The sequence below is a fragment of the Micromys minutus genome (assembly GCF_963924665.1).
Source record: "Micromys minutus genome assembly, chromosome: 13".
Classification (NCBI taxonomy): Eukaryota; Metazoa; Chordata; class Mammalia; order Rodentia; family Muridae; genus Micromys; species Micromys minutus.
In genome coordinates this window covers 22,603,544-22,613,378 of record NC_137982.1, presented here as the reverse complement: position 1 = coordinate 22,613,378, position 9,835 = coordinate 22,603,544, and the positions used below count along the sequence as shown (strand labels likewise).

The 9,835-nt window shown below is 37.3% G+C and overlaps 1 pseudogene across 1 annotated transcript; it reads left to right on the top strand.

Annotated features, from left to right (window-relative positions):
* The first annotated feature begins 9,203 nt into the window (after window positions 1–9,203).
* On the top strand, window positions 9,204–9,526 carry LOC308428598 (tubulin-specific chaperone A-like; annotated as a pseudogene). Its single transcript has one exon. The product of its transcript is annotated as a tubulin-specific chaperone A-like (transcript).
* The last annotated feature ends 309 nt before the right edge of the window (window positions 9,527–9,835 follow it).

Here is a 9,835-nt window from a genome sequence, read left to right as displayed (position 1 = left end):
ATGACAGAAGCTTTTTGTAGAAGATGATAATTAACATGGAGAGTCAAAACTTCTCTACCTGCCTAAAATATGGGAACATGGAGTGCTCAGTCCTAAACAACACAAAATACTATACACCTCATCCACTAGGCTCATGGATCTTCATAGAAGACAGCACCGAAAGATTTTAAGTGCCAGTTGTGATGAATAACATCAAGGAAATAATTTTTTTCTGGATACAAGAAGGCAGTTTCTCATATGAACTCATAGTAAAGAAAGTGGGTACAGAATATCACCACTTGCTGAGGAGCTATTGGCATTTGATATTTGTTACCTTTTGAAGAGTGAGAATCTATTTTATTTCTCTCTTTTTTGGATATTTGTTGGATTTTTAAATTTAGATTTCAAATGAACTCATTTCCCAGTTTGCCCTTCAGACACTCACTGTCCCATCCCCCTCCCTCTCCTTTTATGAGGTTGCTCCCCGACCTACCTACCCACTACCACCCACCTCCCTGCCCTGGCATTCCACTACACTGGGTCATTCAACCTTCAAAGGACCAAGGGCCTCTCCTCCCATTGATGACCAACAAGGACATCCTCTGCTACAACTGGGGCTGGGGCAATGGTTCCCTCCATGTGTACTCTTTGGTTGGTTGGTGGTTTAGTCTCTGGGAGCTCTAAGGGGTTTGGTTGTTGATATTGTTGTTCTTCCTATGGGATTGCAAACCCCTTCAGCTACTTCAGTCCTTTCTCTAACTTTTCTATTGGGGACCTTGTACTCAGTCCCATGTTTGCCTTCAAGAATCCACCTTTGTATTTGTCAGGATCTGGCAAAGCCTCTCAGGAGACAGCCATATCAGGTTCCTGTTGGCCTGCACTTATTGGCAGTAGTGTTTGGGATGAAAACCCAGGTGGGTCACTCTCTTGATGGCCTTTTCTTTAGTCTCTGCTCCAGAGTTTATCTCCACATTTCCTCCTGTGAGTAATTTCATCCCTGTTCTAGCAAGAACTGAAGCATCTACACTTTGGTATTCCTTCTTGAGCTTTATGTGGTCTGTGAATTCTATCTTGGGTATTCACAGCTTTGGGGCTAATATCCACTTATCGGTGTGTGCATACTATGTGTGTTCTTTTGTTATTGTGTTACCTCATGCAGGAAGATATTTTCTAGTTACATTTATTTGCATGATAATTACAAGAAATAATTTTTATTAGATACTTTCTGTATTTACACTTGAAATGTTATCCCTGTGCCTCACCCTGCTCCCATCCTCCCTCCTCCTCAACTTGTTTTCAAAAAGATGACCTTGTTCCTAAACACAATCTCTACCCCATTGCTATAGCATTTCCCCAACTTGGGAGAACGTGCTTTCCCTAGACCAAAGGCCTCTTTTCATGTTACTTATGCAACTGAAGCTATAGATCTTTCAATGTGTGCTCAATGATTGGTGTTTTAGTCGATGAGAGTTTTGGAGGGCTTCAGTGTTTTATAATGTTATTCTTCCCATGAGGTTGCAACCCCTTTCTACTCCTTTAGTCCTTTAGCACCTTCCTTGGGGTCCCGATGTTCAGTCTAATGGTTAGCTGCAAACATGCTCAGCTGTATCTGTATGACTCTGGAAGAGCCCCTGAGGAGGCATCAATATCTGGTTCCTGCCAGTAAGTACTTCTTGACATCAGCAGTAGTTCTTGAATTTGGTGGTCTCATATGGGGTGGATCCCCAGGTGAAGCAGCCTCTGAAAGATCTTTTCTTCAACCTCTGTTCCTCTATCTGATCTTGTATTTCCTCCTTAGTGAGTGTTTTGAATAGTTTTAGCTATCATAGGTTTTTGTATTTTTTTAGTTATTCCTAATGAATTTGTAAATTGTTTTTTCCAACTCTATGAAGAATTGAGTTGGAATTTTGATGGGCATTGCATTGAATCTGTAGATTGGTATCCTTTGGTGCTTCTTGGCTATTAGATAATCCTCAGTTGAGAATTCTTTCTTTAACTCTGTAACTCATTTTTTAATAGAATAGTTTGATTCTCTGGAGTCTAATTTCTTGAGTTATTTGTAAATATTGGATATTAGCCCTCTATCAGATGTAATATCGGGAAAGATCATTATGTGTAAAACAAGATTGCTTATATAAGAATAAATACACCACATTTGTTTTCTGAAACTGACTTATTTTACTTAACATTGATGATTCTGTGTATCACATAACTTCATTGTATATGACTGAATAAAATTATACTGTGTAAATATATCACAATTTCTTTATATATTCAGCTATCAGTGGGTAGATTACATTACTTGTCTTTTAAAATCATGTATTTCTCTTGTATGTTGAATATATTTTGGCACATAAATGTCAAAGAATAGTATAAGAGGATAATATGAATTCTACTTACAATATTTTGGGCAGAACTTTCAGTCTTATATGGTAAAATAAATCTTCTTAATTTTAAATAGCATTTTAATAAGTTAAGTATATTGGATCTTTTGTAAATTTATTGTTGTTTCGTTTTTCCCTTAAGAACTTTCTGACTACTTACCAAATTATTGATTATAATCACTTGTTATTTTCTAATATTACTTTGAGTTGATAATATATTGTAAATATTAAATTCTGTCAGATCAGATTAATAGATGACAAAGAGTTCTTTTCCATTATGTTGGCTGACTCTTCAATTTGTTTCCTTTCAAATGTGAAATAGTTTTCTTTTTATATTAATCATTTTAATTCCTAATATATTAGAATCCCGAGTAGAATTTTGTAAATTTTTTTACTAGTTTGAAAGTTTTGATCAGGTAGCCTGATGCTCTCTGGGAACAGGACTGTTCTGTCCCAAATAGAGCTGGGACACCGTCATCAGACATCAGACAGCAGATAGATGAGCACCCAGAAGAACTTCACAAGCACTCTCCCTCCTGAGCCCACAGTGAAAGCGCAACACCCCTTCCTACCGGCTATCCAGGGAGGGACCACGGGAAACTCCCAGAGCACAGGGAGCATGGTGCTCCCTGGGAACAAGTCCAGTCCATTCTAGCCCAAGGAGAGTTGGGTCACCACCATCAGGACTCAAGTCCTGCCCACAGATGGCTGAGCACCCAGAAGTACCTCAGAAGCACTCTCTCACATGAGCCCATAGAGACAGAGCCGTGTCACCATTAACGCCATCAGAACTCACTACTTTCCCCCAAAGAGCCAAACACCTCGGAGAAATCTCCCTCCTGAGCCCACGGGCCCACAGACCCACAGGAGATCACCTAACATCACAAATAACAAGATGGCAAGAGGAAAGTGTAAGAATCTAAGCAATGGAAACTAAAACAAAGAGGCAACATCAGAACCTAGTTCTTCCACCACAGCAAGTAATGATTTGTCAACACAACAGAAAAACAAGATATGGACTTAAAATTATCCTTGATAATGATGATGATAAAATTCCCAAAGACGCTTATGCATAACTCCCTTAAACAATTACAAGAGAACCAGGTGAATACATGTAAGCAAGTAGAACTCCTTAAAGATGAAACAGAAAAATCACTTAAAGAGCTTCAGGAAAAGACAACCAAATAGGTGAAGGAATTGAAAATAGAAACAATAAAGAAATTCAAAAAAAGGAGACAACCCTGGAGATAGAAGCTCTAGGAAAGAAATTAGGAGTCATAGATAAAAGCATCACCAATAGAGTACAAAAGATGGAAGAGAGGATCTCAGGGGCAGAAGATACCATGGAAAACCTTGACACAAAAGTTATAGAAAATACAAAAACCAAAAATCTCTTAACCCAAAACATCCAGAATATCTAGAACACAGTAAGAAGACCAAACCTAAGGATAATAGGTGTAGAAGAGGGTAAGGACTAAAAACTAAAAGACCTAGTAAATATCTTCAACAAAATCATACAAAAAAGCTTTCCTAACCTTAACAATGAGATGACCCTAAACATAAAAGAAGCCTACTGACTCTGAATAGATTGAACCAGAGAAGAAACTTTTTCTGACACATAATATTAACAAACAATATGATATATTTTGGTGTGACTCTAACCAAGCAAGTGAAGTATCTGTAGGACAAGAACTTCAAGTCTCTGAAGAAAGAAATTGAAGATCTCAAATGATGGACAGATCTCCCATGCTCCTACATTGGAAGGATCAATATAGAAAAATGGCCATCTTGCCAAGAGCAATCTACAGATTCAATGTAATGCCCATCAAAATTCCAACCAAATTCTTCATAGAGTTGGAAAAATCAATTTTCAAATTCATTAGGAATAACAAAAAACATAGGATAGCTAAAACTATTCTCAACAATAAAAGAACTTCCAAGGAAATCACAGTCCCTTACCTCAAGCTATTTTACAGATCAATCGTGATTTTAAAAAAACATATGGTATTGGTACAGAGATAGGCATGTAGATCAACAGAACAAAATTGAAGACCCAGAAGTGAACCCATACACCCATGGTCACTTGATCTTTGATATGGGAGCTAAAAACATTCAACAGTAAAAGAAGACCCTTTTCAACAAATGGTGTTGTTTCAACTAGCATTCATCATGCAGCAGAATTCAAATTAATTCATTCTTCTCTCCTTGTACAAAGCTTAAGTGTTAGTGCATCAAAGATCCCCCACATAAAACCAGGTACACTGAAACTGTTAGAAAATAAAGTGGGAAAGAGCTTAGAACACATAGGCACATGGGGAAATTTTTCTGAACAGAGCACCAACAGTTTATGCTCTAAAATCTGGTTCATCTTTTTTTTCAGTGATGGAGCATTTTCCCAATGTAGGGGACTGCCAAGGCACTGAGGTAGAGAGCATGATTGGAAGAGGGAGCACCTTCATGGAGATATGTGGAGGGATGGGGAGATGGGAGTTTGGGGAAGAAGGGGATAACATTTGAAGTGTAAATTCACAGAGTATCTAATAAAAATGAATTGAAATGGGAAATGGGTAACATTTGAAATGTAAATATCTAAATTATTCAATTAAAAGCAAGAAAAGAAAGTTTCTGATCATGTATTTAGATTTTTGGTCATAGGCTGGGCATATTGGGTCGTTCCTTATTTATTAAAAAAATGATGCCTATGCAAATATGTGGATGTGAGGTATGTTTAGGTTCATTATTTTTCAAAGCACAAAAAAATCTGAATTCATTTACTCTGTAGCTGATAGGGAGTAAATGTTCACAATCATGACTTTATCTAGTATGTATGCTTATTTGTGGCTAAGTAGAATCTGGAAATTTTTAGCCCTTTCTGTTAGCTGTATTTAAGTTTCTGAAAATTTTCTATTAGAATAGTTTTGGCTTGAATATTTCAATTACAATATTAACAATTGGAATAATGTAATTAATTCAAACTGGTTGTGAGGTAAGCAAGCACAGCACCAAACCACATACTGCTTATTATATCAATGATGAAGAAGATGCCATATTCCATTCAGAAGGAAGAAAAATAGCCCCAGTACCAAATGCTACACAGAAACTGACTAGGATCGAAAATCACAACAGCAATAACAACAGACTATAAAAGTAAAATTGTAAACTAAAATATAAAATATATATTTAATTTAAGGAAAATAGAAGAAGAAGAGGACTATCAAGTTATATTGAAAAGAAAAGTAAAAAAAAAATAATGAAAACCAAACAACAATAAAATAACAAAAAATGATGGGGATTTGGAGACAAACAAGTGTGTCAATACTCTTTCTGGCTTAAGTGTTTGAGGTAAACATTTTCCCAAGTATATGCACACTTTCTCTGGAAAGTCTCATTCTTAGTTGGTGATGGGATCTGTGTCTGGATTACAACAACTCCCTTCCCCTCACTATTTGAATTTATTTTATGGGCTATGCCAGGCAAATACATAAGCAACCTAGTGGAATTCATTCTGTGTGTCGCATGTCTAAGAGTCTACAGTGTTTTCCAGTAATGTAGTTAAGCCACTGAGTTGACATGTGTGTCTGAGGATTGGAGAACAGGAAGTAACAGAGGCCTGCTACCTTCAACTTCGCTCTTCTTAGTTATACTCACCTTTCATCATATTTCTTACAGAAATGACTTTGCTGTCATCAGAGAAATCGATATCACTCACCACTTTGTCTCTACCCTCTGACACTTTTTGGGCTCTGTAACAATGAAACCTCTCAGCACATTCATGTCAATTGCATAGGTATTTCCTAAACAGTCAACCTGGCAAGCCGTTCACAGGGACCTGCAACAGGATCGCTCAGTTTTCTGTTCCCTGGAGTATTTTTTACCTCAACAGTGGTTATCTTTTCAAGATGCCTCTCAATAGGTCACTCTGAGCATTCACTGGATGCAGAAGCATAAAACATTTACTCGAAACAGGCTTTCAAGGCAGGAGGAGACACTTTTGGACCACATCCCAGAACTGAATTTAAAGTTTGTGAGTACAATGGATTTATTCTGCAGTTAGAGCTGTAGTCATCAGTTATTATTAGTGCTGATTATATGCTCAGCCTACTGCTTACATTCAACATCTAGCTCTCTTATCCTGACAAGCAATATCAGACAGTATTATTTCTATAGGCATTGCTTTCCAGACCTCTGTGTGTTTAGTTTTCTTATCAATTGTTTACTAGTTTTTAAGAGATGCCTTTTTACTCTTGCTCCTTGAACTAGTTTCTTCACTTTTGTCCTGACTCTTTTCACAGAAGCGAGATGGATGAAGAGTATTACCACTCATCTATCATTTTAATTCAACTCCTTTTGTTTTTATTTCTTACTAATATTAAGTTTTCAGTTGGGATACATTATTAACTTTAAATTACTGAATAGATAATGTGTCTATGTAATAATAATTTATACTTTCTCCAAAACAAAACTATTTAATCTGTCAGTTTAATGAAATATGCTTTCTCTTGCTGCCATTGAACACACACAAGAGTCCACAAAGTTGTGATACTGTATATGTCATCTTTCTTGCTATTCATTTGAATGGTATCTTTCTTAATCTTTTTTATTAAGCTTTTAGCTGAATATTAGCAAGCTTGAAGGTCACTGAAGAATGTGAACCTCACTAAAGATCAAAAGTTTGTAAAACTTGTAACTAGAACATCAGGATTCGGATTACTAGTAGGAAAAATGGTATCTGAGCCTCATTTCTAGCCCCAGGTAAATGAGTAACATTCTAAATAACCTAAATGTTATAAAATAGCTACCTGTTAAAAACATTTCTGTATATACTATCCCTTTATCCAGTAGAAATAGTCAATAATATTCAAGCTGCCAAGGGAGAAAATTGTCACTTAGGTAATATACTTGTAGACCTATGAACCAAAATCATGTTAGCCCTGGAAAGAGGTCACTAATGGTGAAATAGTGTAGCTTTGTTACTTTGGTAGTAACTAACAGTTGTCTAAACAGACTGAATGTCTATTTAACTAGAGAGAATCCATGCCTGGTATTGTAAAGCAAACTATATGTCTAGAAAGTCTGTAGACCTAAGGGAATAACCCACTATTGCCATTTCTCTAAATCAACGTAAAATTGAAATGGATCCTAAATATTTAATTTTATAACCACAGATAAGTATAGCTTTACTCGTTATCAAAGAAGCTTCTTTTTGCAATAGTCAGAGGGCACTATGAATTCCATAACTCATCAAAATGTGAAGGACATGTGACATATGTGCAGCTCATCACAGTCTTGATCCATCTACAATGTAGTATCTACACATAGAGCTCAGGGAACTGTCTGAACACAGTCTAAGAATGTAGTCATGGGAGAATCTTGAATGACTGAGTGAAAACTCCAAGAAAACCAGAGCTTTGTGACCCCAGTTTCTTCAAACAAGGAATTGTTAGGGGATTGTGTTTTTGTCCCGCTCCCAGATATAGTGGTAGGAGTGAATTCACTTTAAATTAATTATTATGCTCTACCACCAAGACTCATGATCTGCCCGCAGGAGGCTGAGCTCTCAGATAAGCTGGACAGGCACTTTTTGGACCAAGGGTGAGCTTGAGACACAGGCCTGGAGAAGTCACATTGGGAGTTCTCCAAGCATAGAGAACACAGTGCTCTCTCAAAGAGTCTCTGCTGGCCCATAGTGAGGGCAGGGTCTCCACCACCAGGACTCAGGATCTGCCCACAGGAGGCTGAGCTCCCAGATCAGCTGTATAGGGACTGTTCCACCTGGACCAAGGGTGAGCCCAAAGCAAAGTCCCACAAGCTGACTAACAAAGTAACACCAGGAGTTCTCAGAGTACAGTTAGCTTGGTTCTCTCTGGAAAATGGTACTTTTTGGTCTAGAAAAAGAGCCAGATCTCAGTCATTAAGAGTCAGGACCTGTGGGCAGAGGGCTGAGCTCCCTTAACAGCCTCTCGAGAGCTCTCACATCTGAGCAGAATATATAGCAAACCAGTAGCCAACATCAAACTAAACAGTGAGAAACTTGAAGCAATCCCAGTAAAATCAGGGACTAGACCAGAAGTCTATGGGCATAGTGGGGCAGAAACCAGGGAAGTCTTGCCTCCTATTGAGCTTGTATATCATTGCTAACGAGTGGAGAAGCACACATGCAATCCCTGGTTTCTAAAAGGAAGAACATTAGTTGAAAAAGTATGGAGCATATTTGAAAACATGTTGAAGAGTTAGCAATAACAAGAGGAAAAGATTCCTGATAAAATTTAAGTTATGTTGGTCATTAATTCAGTCTGTTATTGAAACACTTAAAAAATAAGAAAGATATTAATCAGAACAAAGGAGATGGAAAATTCTTTGAATAAATATAAACTGGATGATCAAACCTTAAAACTGATAAATGTGGCAATGAATTTTATTTTCAGTGAAGGGAAAATCAACAGTAAAAATTGTACCACCTATGTTGGTGAGTCCCCTCAGATCCCTTACTTTAGTCTTCTTAAAACACGTATCCCCCATAGCATAAAAATGACCCTAAACCATGGAATAAAAAATTTGATAATGAATCTAATCTTGAGTTCACTCAACTTTTTAATGAGAAATTAAGAGAACCTATGAAAAAGGTAACTTTACAACTACAAAAGCTAGACACAACATGGAAATAGAATTCATTTACCATTTTTCTTTCACGCCTCATGAAGTATACTTGATATTTCCAGTGCAGTTTCATAAAAATCAAAATGTTTGTATGCACTAACCAATACACTTAAAACTCTAGGTAGAAAGATAGTATTGGACAGTTTTCATATGTTATCTTAAGAGGCAAAGAAAGGAGGGACCATGGCCGATCCTCGCATGAGGCAGATCAAGATCAAGACCGGAGTGGTGAAGCCACTGGTCAAAGAAAAAGTGATGTATGATAAAAAAGCAAAGCAGCAAGAAAAAAAAAAATGAAGGCTGAAGATGGTGAAAACTACGCCATTAAGAAGCAGGCGGAGATCCTGCAAGAGTCCCGGATGATGATCCCAGACTGCCAGCGCCGGTTAGAGGCTGCATACTCTCACCTTCAGCAGATACTAGAAAGTGAAAAAGACTTGGAAGAAGCCGAGGAGTATAACGAAGCCTGTATTGTGCTGGAGTCTGTGAAGTTAGAAGCCTGACATTTTTTTTCTGTACAGGGTGGTTTTTGCATCAAATCCTGGAGTCCATTCTACAGTTCGTCATTTTCTGCCGCTGCTGTTTTTAATAACATGAAACGTGGTTCTTTTTATACAGTTGCATATAGTTTTCTTTGCATAACTTAAATGTGTCAAATAAATGAGTTCAGCTTAAAAAAAAGATGCAAAGAAAGAATTACAGTATCTGAATCTAGACAAAAGGAGGTTTTTGTCCATTGTGTGACTCTTTCACTGCCCTCAAAACATTTGTATAACTATTAAATAAAATATGGATTTGTATTTTATAAGGTGGCC